Source organism: Sarcophilus harrisii, chromosome 2 (assembly GCF_902635505.1).
Source record: "Sarcophilus harrisii chromosome 2, mSarHar1.11, whole genome shotgun sequence".
Classification (NCBI taxonomy): domain Eukaryota; kingdom Metazoa; phylum Chordata; class Mammalia; order Dasyuromorphia; family Dasyuridae; genus Sarcophilus; species Sarcophilus harrisii.
Genome location: NC_045427.1, coordinates 170,020,556 through 170,034,113, shown reverse-complemented (window position 1 = coordinate 170,034,113; position 13,558 = coordinate 170,020,556).

Below are 13,558 nucleotides of genomic sequence, written 5' to 3'. Positions count from 1 at the left end.
TGCCCTCTGATCTACTGGAGCTGTCACTCACCCAGTTACACATTTATGACCATAAAATAAATGATCCTGATTGATGAACCCAGGGAAACAGAGTAGTTTAATGGAAAAAGGCTGGGGCTAAGACTTGCTACACTTAGACTCTTGTCCATTGGAATATTTTTGGCCTTTGCCACTTCTCTTGGGAGAAAGCTTTATTTTTTTTTCTTTTCTATAAAATGAGGAGTTGGACTTGATTGTCTTTAGGTCCTTTTCCAGCTCTGATAATCTACCCTAATCCATGAACTGATTCTGTGTGGCTGAATTTTACTTAGTGCTTGCAGTGAAGTCAAGTAACCATACCTTGGATTTCTTTTTAAATTATATTTTCTAAAACTGTGAACTTAAAAACACCAAAAAGAGAAAGAGCATTTCCATGTACACAGTAGAACTGTAAAACTCTATTTGATATAGCTTGTATTTTATTTATTTTTTTTTTAGCACGTAATTGATTCTGCTTGTTACTTTTAAAATTGTCCTGCTTGTTCGGATTTCCTCCTGAACATCAATCAGTCAGTAAACATTAAGCACTGACTATGTGCCAGACACTATTTGAGTGTTAAGGATACAAAACTGAGGCAAAACACAGTCCTTGGTCTTGTTGAGTTTATAATCTTTCTGAGCCTTTTGGTTTTTTATTTTGAAGTGCTACAATGTCCCTCTTTTGGGGGGGAGGCATTTCTAATGCTCCCTCCATTATTTATTACTGTTTCTATTAATACCTTCATTTGTCATGAGAAATTGAAAAAACAAACACCAGGTCTATTATATTCTGTCCCAAAGCATCATAGAGAGCCCTTAAGATTCAGTTCTCTGAACCTAAAAGTTGCAGAAAGTTCAAATCCCAGAAGATCTAGGGGACCCAAAATAAGACCAAATAAGGCCAATATCCCTACTCTAAAGTAAGAAAAGGGAAAGGAATGGAATTAGCATCTATAAAGGATCTATTATATACCAGGCAGTATTCTAAGCACTTTTTAGAAATATCTTCTTTGATCAAAGATGGAGCCTAGGGCTGGCAGAAAGCCCCAATTCATGAATTAGAGAGATGAGAAAGAGTGGTTGTAACCCAATTTACCCAATTGTTTGCTATCCTCCACTGTTCTTTTGTCTTCCAAGATTTTGGGGCTTTTTGTCCACTTTTAGGTTTTCCCAGGAGTAGTTCTCTGTGCTTGTGGCCTACATATCCACAACCTTGAAGGCTTTATGTATACAATTTCTGGCTTGCCTATTTTGCTTGTGGCAAAATTTCCTATTATGCCTATAGTCTTTGGCTGGCCTTTTGTAAGGGGTAAAGAGATAATTAATTACTTTTAGTTTATCTTTAAAATACTTGATAATTATTAGGCCTGGAGCAAATTAGGGAGTTTTCCAAAATAGGTATGGGGAATTTAAGTAGTCTACCTTCCCTTTAGGCTGCCATCTTGGTGGGAAGTCTTTTATCTTTCTTTCCAGGAGGACCTGAAACTGTCCTACAGCCTTTTGTTAGCCAAACTAGGATTATGGGAAAAGTCCACATTATCTTTTTCACTAATAGAAACCATGATTTTCCCCCTTATATCCTGAGAATTCTTTTTTTTTTTTATTTTTATTTTCAAGACATATGCATGGATAATTTTTCAACTTTGACCCTTGCATTGCTTTGTGTTTCAGATTTTCCCCTCCTTCCATCCACCCCTTCCCCTAGATGGTAAGCAATCCAACATGTTATGCATGTTAAAATATATGTGAAATGTAATATGTATAAACATATTTATACAGTTATCTTGCCACACAAGAAAAATCAGATCAAAAAGGAAAGTAAATGAGTAAAAAAATAAAATGCAAGCGAACAACAAGAAGAGTAAGAATGTTATGTTGTGATCCACATTCAGTTCCTATAGTCCTCTCTCTGGGTGTATATGGTTCTCATCGTGACAAGATCATTGGAACTGGCATCAGTCATCTCCCTGTTGGAAAGAGCCATGTTCATCAGAATTGATAATCCTATAATATTGATGTTACTGTTTCTGCTCATTTCGCTTAGCATCAATTCATGTAAGTCTCTCCAGGCTCATTGAAATCATTCTCCTGATTGTTTCTTATAGAACAATAATATTCCATAACATTCATATACCATAACCTGTTCAGCCATTCTCCAACTGATGGGTATCCACTCAGTTTCCATTTTCTTGCCACTATAAAAAGTGCTGCCACAAACATTTTTGCACAAGTAGGGTCCCTTTTCTTCCTTTAAGATCTCTTTGGGATATAGGCCCAGTAGAAACACTGCTGGGTCAAAAGGTATGAAAAGTTTGATAACTTTTTGAGCATAGTTCCAAATTGCTCTCCAGAATGATTGGATACATACACAGTTCAACCAACAATGTATCAGTGTGTCAGTTTTCCCACATCCCCTCCAACATTTGTCATCTTTTCCTGTCATCTTAGCCAATCTGACAGGTGTAGTGGTATCTCAGAGTTGTCTTAATTTGCATTTTTCTGATCAATAGTGATTTAGAGCCCCTTTTCTTATGATTAGAAATGGTTTTAATTTCTTCATCTGAAAATTGTCTGTTCATATCCTTTGGTTATCAATTGGAGAATGACTTGAATTCTTATAAATTTGAGTCAGTTCTATATATATTTTAGAAATGAGGTGCCTTTATCAGAACCTTAAATATAAAAATGTTTTCCCAATTTAGGGTTAGGGTTAAATTCGCTTCCCTTCTGATCTTGTCTGCATTAATTTTGTTTGTACAAAACCTTTTTAACTTACTATAATCAAAATTATCTATTTAGTGTTCAGTTATCAGTTCCAGTTCTTCTTTGGACGGACACAGATTCATTCCTTCTCCACAGATCTAAGAGGTAAACTATCCTATGTTCTTCTAATTTGCTTATAATCAGATCTGAGAATGCTTAAAACTGATTCTCAGTAGACACATTTTCAGGGTAATGATAACTTGCAGTAATTCTTTAAAAAGCACATGGCCAATATAGCTATTTGGCCAAATTGCTAAGCAATCTTGACTTTTTAATAGCTTCTCTTAGCTTTCAATTCTCTTTTAATCCTCCAGGGAATCCACAATGTTCCATAGGAACCATGAGAAAAACCTCTTTTTCTCTTCTGGCCCAAGGTAACTGCTCACTCATGTAGTACTCACAGCTCTAGTAAGAGATGTCATATTTCCTTCAGTTGATAATAACTCCATCATCTTTCCTTGAGATGATGAGAAAAGGCAATCCATAGAAGATGAGATTTTAATTGGAACTTGAACGAAGCCAAAATGTCAGGAGTCAGAAATGAGAGAGAGCATTCCAGCCAGTGAACATGCATGGAGTCAGGAGATGGAATGTTTTATTTAGCAAGAAGGCTGGTATTTCAGTACTTAGAGGGTATAATGTGTACAAAGGAAGGGAAGGAGACAGGTTTAAAGGACTTTGAACACCAAACAATAATAGGGGAGAAGTTGAAAATGACATAGATTGTGTTTCTGGATGATTTAAAGGATGATAGTACCCTTGCTATTGGAAGAAGATTAAAGTGAAAGTGAAAGATGGGTTCAATTTTGGATATGGTTAGTTTAAGATGTTTATGGGACATTAAGTTTGAGATGTCCAAAGGAAATTAAAGAATTATAAAACTAGAGGTCAGCAGGGAGGATAGAACTGAATAAGTAGATCTGAGAATCATCATTACAGATATGATGATTGAATCCATGGGAATTCATATGATTATCAAATGGAACAGGAAAGAAGAGAAGAGAAACCCCAGATAATCCTGTGGACCGCCCATGATAAATGAGGATATCAACAGTGTCAGAGGCTGCAGAGTGGTCAAGAAGAATGAGGATTAAGAAAAAGTCACTGGTTTCAGCAATTAAGAGATTGTTAGTAACTTTGGAAAGGATTGTTAGTAATTAATTGTTGAGAGATGAGGTAAAAAACCAGACTGTAGAGAATTAAGAAGAGAGTAGGATTCCATAAAGTGCCTGGTAAAAATGATAGTGACAAATGTGGAATGTTTTTTTCTTTTAGGTATAGGAAATAGATCTGTGGTTTTATTCACATATAGAATGCCTAGATGAAAAAATTCTTTCTACCTATAAAAATGAGTACTTCTCTTCAGCACATAGATGGAGTTTCTAAAACACAGAGATTAAGTGACTTGCTCAAAGTCACAAAACCATCATGTGTTAGAAATGGGACTTGAACCAAATCTTCTTGCCTTTCAAGACCAGCTTTCAATCATAGATTATCGATGTGTGTGTGTGTGTGTGTGTGTGTGTGTGTGTGTATGAAAGATAGAGATATATATTGTATGATTGCTCAACAATTTCCTGAATCTACTCCAGCAACTTACCCCTTCTCAAATGAATTAACAAAGCAAACTATGCTATCTTGGCAATTGAATAAACTTGAAGCATTAATGAAAATATTTATTTAGAAAAAAAAAAACATGACCTTGGACTGAATTTGTCCATCTTCCTGGAATTAATGGCCTTTCAATTTTGCCTGGGATTTAGACGCCAAGGAAGGGACTGGGACAGGGAATGAGGGTCAGTTGGTTTGTAAAAGGTTAAATAGTGAGTCATTAGATTATAGCTTGGGCCAGTCCTGGCTCAAACTTCTTTCCCCTCCCATTAGCACCAGACAATTTAATGCAATGTTGGCCTCTACCCAAAAGGAGAAACTTGTTTAGAGTGCTTCCTCTTCATTTCACCGGCACAAACATCTATTCTGGGGTTTTGGCCCTCTTCCAAATCCCCTTACACAATGATAAACAACAGGTTTTTCATGGGGTGAAATTTCAGCTGGACTTATCACATAAGATAACTTTAAAAACATTTAGACATCTCAAACAGGAATGTTGAAAATTAAAATTTTGATTAAAAGCAAATATACAATTGTCAAAAATACTAACAACTCCAAACATCCTTAACAGCTGATGCTTTATTTTATATTCCTTTATTTTTTGACATTTGGAATGGCCTGGAATGAAATGTTTTTTGACTGGCAACATTTGTTTTCCTTATAATTAAAAAAAATAGGCGGAGGGAAGATTATGATTCTTTTAAAAAAGGATCAAATACCATTTATCTCCTTTCAAGGGTAAAATGCAAAGGGAAGAGTTTCTGAAACTGAGGAGTTGTCTGGAATTTGTTGAGGGATCAGAGATAAGGACTGTTATTAAAGTTGTTCAGAGTATAGGTCTTACTCAGTAACACAATGCAGAGACAGCTTCTTCCCAGGCAAGAGTGTTGGAAGGAAAGAAGTGATGGTTCCCACGTAGGCTCATAAATTCCCTGTCCTGGTGTATTGCAAGTCTCGGATTTCTAATAAAATTCTCATGAGAACATAATATTTCTCCATTAAAAACTCCTGAACTCCCCCTGGGAATTTACTGGTTTATAAAAACTCTTGGGTTCAAGTTTGTGGTTTATTTATTAAAATTTTCTCAGTAAATATATCATAGTCCCCTAGCTAGCACCCTGGAATAGTAAGGAAACTTCTCATTGCTGTGGCCCCCCAAGAATGAAGATTTTTATGAACCAATAACCTTTTCTTTCCATCTCTCCCCACCAGAAAGATTCAAATGGTCAGTTCCTTTGTTTTCTTTTATCCAAGGCAATCTTATGAGAACTTCAAGTGTGTTCTTTCTGAACTGAAAAATTCTCACTTCCCTCCATAAATTATTTGGCTAAAATAGTTGGAAGTCAGTCCTGGGAGAGGCAAGAGGAGGAGAGTTAGTTTTTGTTCTGCTTTTGCTATGAAAACCGTGGGACAATGTAGGGTCAGTCACTTAATCAGTCTGTGTCCTGGTGTCCTTGAGACCCAGGACTGAGCTTAGGGATGCCTGTCCTGTTGTTTTCCATCCAGAAATATTCCTCCATCATTGTTAAGGTGCTCAAAATTTTTGGGCAGGAAGTTATGGAGGATTATCCTCCCCCTCTTTGTCATCACTGAGACCCATATTTAGAACTTAATAGCAAGATGAGGTTCAGCACAATTTAACTCATGGCTCAGAAATGTAAACCAGCTTATAGAATAGGACTAAACTGAGAGAAAATGAAGCAACTCCCCAATAATTATGCTTCATGTAGAGTTTTTAAATAGACTGAAGGTCTTTAAACTTAAAAGATCTGTGTAAATAAATAGTAAGAGTTTGCTGTATATATCTTCACAAAAAGTGTACCTTGGATCCATTCAGAGAAGACTGGCACAATACATAGAACATTGGATGGGCAGTCAGGTTTGAATAATTGAATACTACTTCCTATGCTTTCTAGCTGTGTGACCCAATGAAATTTGTCTAATCTTTCTGAGCCTAGATTTTCACCTTCATAAAATGAGGGTATAATAGCACCCACCACCACTTGTGAGAATCACAGGAACTAATTATGGTAAAGGGCTTAGAAAATCTGGGCAATTTATGTAAAATGACAGCTGCTATTATATTTTTCTTAAAATGAGCCTTTCTATAACATCTAGATGGAAGGAAATGCCTACTCCATTCGTGCAGAAGTTAAAGTATCACAACCTAAATTTTATTTTACTTGTTTTAGATTTCAAAATTAAACAAAATATTGAATCTATCTATATCAAAGGAGATATCATGGCACAGTGGAAAGAACACACTCTAGAATCACAAGACCTGGTAATGTCTGTGTAACTTTAGGCAACACAATCAACTGTGGATCAGTTTCCTTATTCAAAAAATGGAGGTTAGACTGGATGGATTTTAAGATCCTTTCCACATCTCTGATCTTTGTGGGGAAAAGAGGAGGGGATGTGTTTGGGGAGGGGGTGAGATGGGGACAATGTATGGATGCATTTAAACTCCTTCAGTACCCTATGTGGTCCAACAAATCTTGGGAAAATAGACTACACAAGAGTATCTTGGCTCTTGTGGTGATGATGCTTTGGAGCAAACTCCAGGATGTCTTAACACAACCACTACTCAATAAAAACTATTAGATATGCCCAAGTTTAACCAAAGCAAATTGATATTCACAAGGCTGAATACAACTGGGGAGCATTTGGAGATTAAATAAATGAAAAGTGGTTGAGAAAATGCTCCCCTTTCCATCTTCAGGCTCTCCCAGGCTTGAAAAGCACGACTGACTAAGGGGAAAGAGTGCCACCTAGTGATACCATAGTTCTTGAGAACTTTTGCAGAGTTTTTTAGAGAAGACATTTGCAGCCTGAAAATAATAGTCATTTTGTTTTCTAAGAATATCTGCTCCATCACACTTTTTGCAAGAGGAAAAGCATAGCAATTTCTAAAACATTTGAGAAAAAATTGTTTATGTTAAAATAGATACTAGCCAATTGTATTCATTATGACAGTAAACAAGAGCAATATCTGCTAAATATATTTCAATATCAATAGAATGTTGGTCTTTATAAAGAATTGGCTTTTTATAATCTACAATTATGACTACATAATATATCTATATGCATGGGCCAGGCCTATGATTTTATCAGTATAGGGAACATTCTCCACCTCTATAAATAACAACTCATGTGTAAATCTTATAAAATTGCCTGGAATCTAGAGAGATTAAGTGACTTTCCCTATTGAACCCAGGTTTCCCCACTCCAGATCCACCCGGTATCCTGAACTATAGCATTTCTCTCTGTCTGGTTATTTGCTTAAGTAAAACAAAAAGACAGCTGACTATTTATTTTGAATCCAATTCAAACCTAACCAGATTAAATATTGAACCAATTACCCAAATCTTGAGAAAAGTTTGTAAGCCTACCAAGTTCATCTTGGATCTTTTCCCCATTAACTTTATTTCTAAATTTAATCACCCTAAATTCGAACTGCCAGGGGAAAAATCAGTGGACCCTGATGTATTCAACAACTCTGAGAATGACATTTTGAATCTCAATACTTTTGTTGAATTCATTTTTGTCTATAATTTATCAACAAAGAGAAACCCCATATAGATTCTGGAATTTTTTTCCCCTAAATATTAGATTTGTTCCATGCCTTTTTGTTATTAGAGTCTACAGTGTGATGAATTTTTTAACTACAGATATTATCTACTATGATGTAGAGAGAATGAAAGTTGGTTCTCAGAATCAAAATTTTATAACTAGGCAGGATTATCTTTCTCATTTTACAAATCACACTGCCTCATGATTGAGGGAATACCCCTACTAATGAAATCAATGGTTCTTGAAATATGAGTAAAGGATTTTAAAAAACTGGACCTGTGATTTTGAGAGTTTACTTGACAAAGGATCACAAGAGTTGGTCAAATATCAAAGGTCTTCCTTATTAATAGATTAGCTCCCTATCACTACTTCTCTATGAGTATTATTAAGATTATACAATACTAGAGTTCTAAAGGAATTTACTAGTTATTTAGGTCAACTTTGTGTCTGGGTGATGAATCTAGCTATGACCTTCTCCCCAAATCCTTTGTTTATGACAAAGATTATTAGGTCATTTTTCAGTCATGTCTGACTGACCTTATTTGCGGTTTTCTTGGTAGAGATACTGAAGTGCCATTTGAATTTGCCATTTCCTTCTCCAGCTCCAATTTTTTTATTGATGCCAGATTTGATTTCAGGAAAGGCCCAGCACTCTATCCATTGCACCACCTAGCTGCCTGACCATTGCTAACATTTATACAATGCTCTTAAGTTTTCTAGTCAATAAATATATATTAAACATTTTTTATGTGCCATACACTCTGCTAAGTGCTTGATAAGCTCATTTAGTTCTCAAGACCATTATTAAGTAGGTGCTAAAGGTCTTATTATCCCTCTTGAGATTCAAATGTGAAATTATTGGTCTAGGAATAGATACCTAATAAGTCTGAGTTGGGATTGGAACCCAAATTTAACCATGACTAAAGGCCTAATTATTCCACCAAATAGCTTCTGTCATCTAGTATTAAGGAACTCGTTAATCCCAAGAAGCATTTAACTCAATTCTTAGATACATCTAATTAGAAAATTCTAATTTACATTGACTCAAAATTGGTTTTTCTCTTTAACTTCCATTGTGTGGGATGTAAAAAGACCCCTACCCAAAAATGACTACTCAGAGATCATTCAAAGTAGTAGAAAGCATTATTTATAGCGTTTCATGATAGGTGGGGGCAGTCCCACTGAGAGAGAGACTCACAGTAGGAGGTCCGCTCCCTTGAGAGTGTTCACAGTTTTTATACATTTCAGACAAAGAACCCCCCGAAATCCCACTCTCTATATGTTGTGATTGGTTACAGAAGTCTCCATTCTCCCATTTGGTCAGTGGAATGCAGTAGATAAGGTGATGCTATAGCTTCTTCAGCCACATATACTTTTTTAATCCCTTCTTTGGACAGTGGAATGTAGTCCAGGATTTATCTAAAATCATGTGACTCTGGAGAAACTGAAACTAAGGCCTTAAGGCTTCAATTAATTTAGTTAAGTCACTGATCATTATGTGCTTGAGCTGTAAGATCTTCACTTTTTCCACACAATCCCCCCTGTTATTTACAAATATATATATATATATATATATATATATATATATATATATATATATATATATTTCCTCATGAAGAAGATCGTGGTTAAATTCAATTAACATCTCTACACATTGCTTGTTAATCTCCTCATCTGGATCATCCCCTGCTACTGCCTCCTATCCCTCTTTCTGAAAAATTATTTTAATAGCATCTTCCATATGTAAGATTCTTGACAGTGATCTTTGACTATTCTTGTTAGCAATGTAATTATACAGGGCAAACATAGTGGCAACAGAATAATACCACTGATTGCAATAAGTCCATACCATAAGAGCTGTTTCCACCAGCCACCATCAAACCAAGACTACCAGCTATTTGTGAAGGAAGATTTCTGAACTTGTCCAGGCACATGAATTATCCTGCAAATGCCCTTAGTAATTTCTTTTATTACTTGTCTGTTGTCATCCATTTGCATGCAACAGGTGGACAGGTTTTGTTTCCCACAGACCCTTCCTCCTCCTGCTAACATTATTCAAAACTAATCTATGTTATAAAACAGCTTCCCTTGTCTGGGTAGCTTGATTGACTAATAGATCAAGGGCCTGAGCAGTTTGGTTAGTTGTTACTTCTAAGACTACCTGCAGTTGAATTATCTGTTTATATATATATATATATATATATATATATATATATATATATATATATGTCTGATATCCCCATCTTGGGCTCATGTCACTGGTCCATATTCCTTGATAATCTCTGCTGGGGCCAGGCATCTCCCCACCCATTAGCATCACCAGTTTGAGTAGATTACAGGGTGTTTGACAAGTAGGCTTCTTTATAAATTCCTTCAAACATTCCTCATTACCCTCTAATAAATGCTGATGGACATAGATCGCCAAGATGGCGGAGAAGGCACACGTGACTTTCTAAGCTCTTCTCTTACCCTATCAATATTATATCGAGCCTCAAAAATAGTCTTGACTGCTACAATTCGTAAAGATAAGAAGTATAACAACTCACCAGCCGAAGAAAATCTGCAGTCTCGCCAAAAAAGATTTGTTCCAGGGCCAGGGGGGAGATCAGTGTAGACTGGGAGAGAAATTAGGTTCGGAGGAGAGCCTCAAACCGAAAGTGAAAGCACAGATCTCAGCACAAGTTTGCAGCCCCAACCCGCAGTACGGGGCTTTTCCTTGGGGCAGTTGTGAACCTGCACGGCAGGAGGACACAGCCTGGGTTAGCCTCTAATCTGCGCAGTGGGGGGCTCGGCTTGGGGCCATAGAGCTTGCACAGGGCTGATTTGTTGGGCAGAGACATTGGGGCAGAGATGTTGGAGTAGAGACTGCCGGGCAGAATCCCCGTAGAATCTGAGGTTTGCGGTCAGCTTCTAATACCCAGCCCCACAAGAGGCTCTGGCCTGGGGCAGTGACACTTTCACCCCTTAGTCTCTAGCCTAGGGCAGTCGCTAACCCACACAGCCCTACTGGGCAGTTCGATAGCTCGGCCAGTGCTGAATCCACCTCCTGTTGGGGGAAGGGAAAACTCTCACTCAGAGCTCTCCCATACCTTGGAGCCGGAAACCAGTTTACATCTCTCCTGTTCTGCAGAGGAAGCTGGTAGCCCCCTTGCCTAGAAGGCATACCCTAAAGGCTTTTAAACATGAATAAAAAGATGAAAAGAATGATCGACAGCTTCTATGCAGAAAAAGAGCAGGTCAGCAAACCTGAAGAGACAGCAAATAGCAAACATGCACCAGACTCTCCTCTTTTACATGATGCTCTCATAGAAGAGACCATTAAAAGTCTCAAAAGAGAGAAGATAAATGGGGAAAGGAAAGGGAAGCCTTACAAGAGAGCAATAACTTCCTGAAATACGAATTGGAAAAAGTAAAAAAATCTCAGGAAAGTAAGAATTGTGAATTGGAAAAGACAAAGAACTCACAAGAAAGTAGGATCTGTGAATTGGAAAAAGAAAATAATTCACTAAAAAAAAAATTAGTGAAATGGAAAAAAATTCCACAGACCAAAACAATACATTTAAAAACTCAATTGGACATATACAGAAAGAAGTAAAAAAAACTAATGAAGAAAACAATTCTTTAAAAATTAGAACTGAACAAATAGAAACTAATGATTCATTGAGACAACGAGAATCAATCAAGCAAAAACAAAAAAATGACAAACTGGAAAAAACCATGAATTATCTACTTGCAAAAACGACAGACTTGGAAAATAGATCTAGGAGAGATAATCTGAGGATTATTGGACTTTCTGAAAACTATGATGAAAAAAAGAGCCTAGATACTATTTTACAAGAAATCATCAAAGAGAACTGCCCAGATGTAATAGAATCAGAAGGTAAAATAGGCATTGAAAGAATTCATCGAACACCTTCTGAAAGAAACCCTAAAATAAAAAACCCAAAGAATATTGTGGCCAAATTTCAGAACTATCAGATTAAGGAAAAAATTTTACAAGCAGCAAAACAAAACAAAACAAAACAAAACAATTTAAATACCGAGGTGCCACAATAAGGATCATCTGGCTGCCTCCACAATAAAGGATCGAAGGGCCTGGAACCTGATATTCCGAAAACCAAAAGGCACAAGAACTTGGGATGCAGCCAAGAATAAACTACCCAGCTAAGCTGAGCATTTTCTTCCAGGGAAGAAGATGGACATTTAATGAAACAAATGAATTCCATTTGTTTCTAAGGAAAAAACCAGAACTAAAAAAATTTGATCTCCAACCGTAGAACTCAAGAGATGCAGAAAAGGTAAAAATAACTCTTGAGAATTGTATTTCTGTTGTGGATATACAAAAAGAATACATGTATAATTTGATTGTACTGATATAACATAAAAAAGGGAAGTAGATATGGAAAAGGGATGATGGCAGAATAAGGTGGGAAGGAGGGATAAAAAGAGGGAAACCACATCCCACAAAGAGGCTAAGGAAACTTATCATATCTGAGGGAATTTAGAGAGGGGGAGGAACATTGTGTGAATCTTACTCTCATCAGAGTTGGCTCAAAGAAAAAATAATTGACATTTGTTTTAGAGAAAATTCCCTCTTGCCTCATTAAAAAAGGGGGAGAGGAAAAGGGAAAAGAAAAAGAGTAATAAGGGAAGGAAGGGGAAAAGATTCAAAGTGGGGGGGGGATTCTAAAGAGGGTAAGCATCGTGATACAAGTGGAGTACATAAGTTCAAAAAGGAGAAAGAGGGTTGGGGGAGGCAAGAATAAGTAAAGCATAATCTGGGGTTATTAGGATGGCAGGAAATACAGATTTAGTAATTCTAACCGTAAATGTGAATGGGATGAACTCCCCCATAAAGAGGAGGCAGATAGCAGACTGGATCAAAAGTCAGAACCCTACAATATGTTGTTTACAAGAAACACATTTAAAGCAGGGGGATACATATAGAGTAAAGGTAAAAGGCTGGAGCAAAATCTATTATGCTTCAGGTGAAGTCAAAAAAGCAGGGGTAGCCATCCTTATCTCAGATCAAGCAAAAGTAAAAATTGATCTAATTAAAAGAGATAAGGAAGGAAACTACATCCTGCTAAAGGGTAGCATAAACAACGAAGCAATATCAATATTAAACATATATGCACCAAGTGGTATGGCACTCAACTTCCTAAAGGAGAAGTTAAGAGAGTTGCAAGAAGAAATAGACAACAAAACTGTAATAGTAGGAGATCTCAACCTTGCACTCTCAGAATTAGACAAATCAAACCACAAAACAAATAAGAAAGAAATTAAAGAAGTAAATAGAATATTAGAAAAATTAGGTATGTTGGATCTTTGGAGAAAATTGAATGGAGATAGAAGGGAATATACTTTCTTCTCAGCAGTTCATGGAACCTATTCAAAAATTGACCATATATTAGGACATAAAGACCTCAAAATTAAATGCAAGAAAGCAGAAATAGTAAATGCTTTCTTTTCAGATCACTACATATTGTCTATAACAAAAACATTTTCAAAAGGATGAAGGCAAAAACTATTATTCTTGGAGTCCCTTTAAATAATTGGCACCATTCACATAAAAGAATCTGAAAAGTTCTTA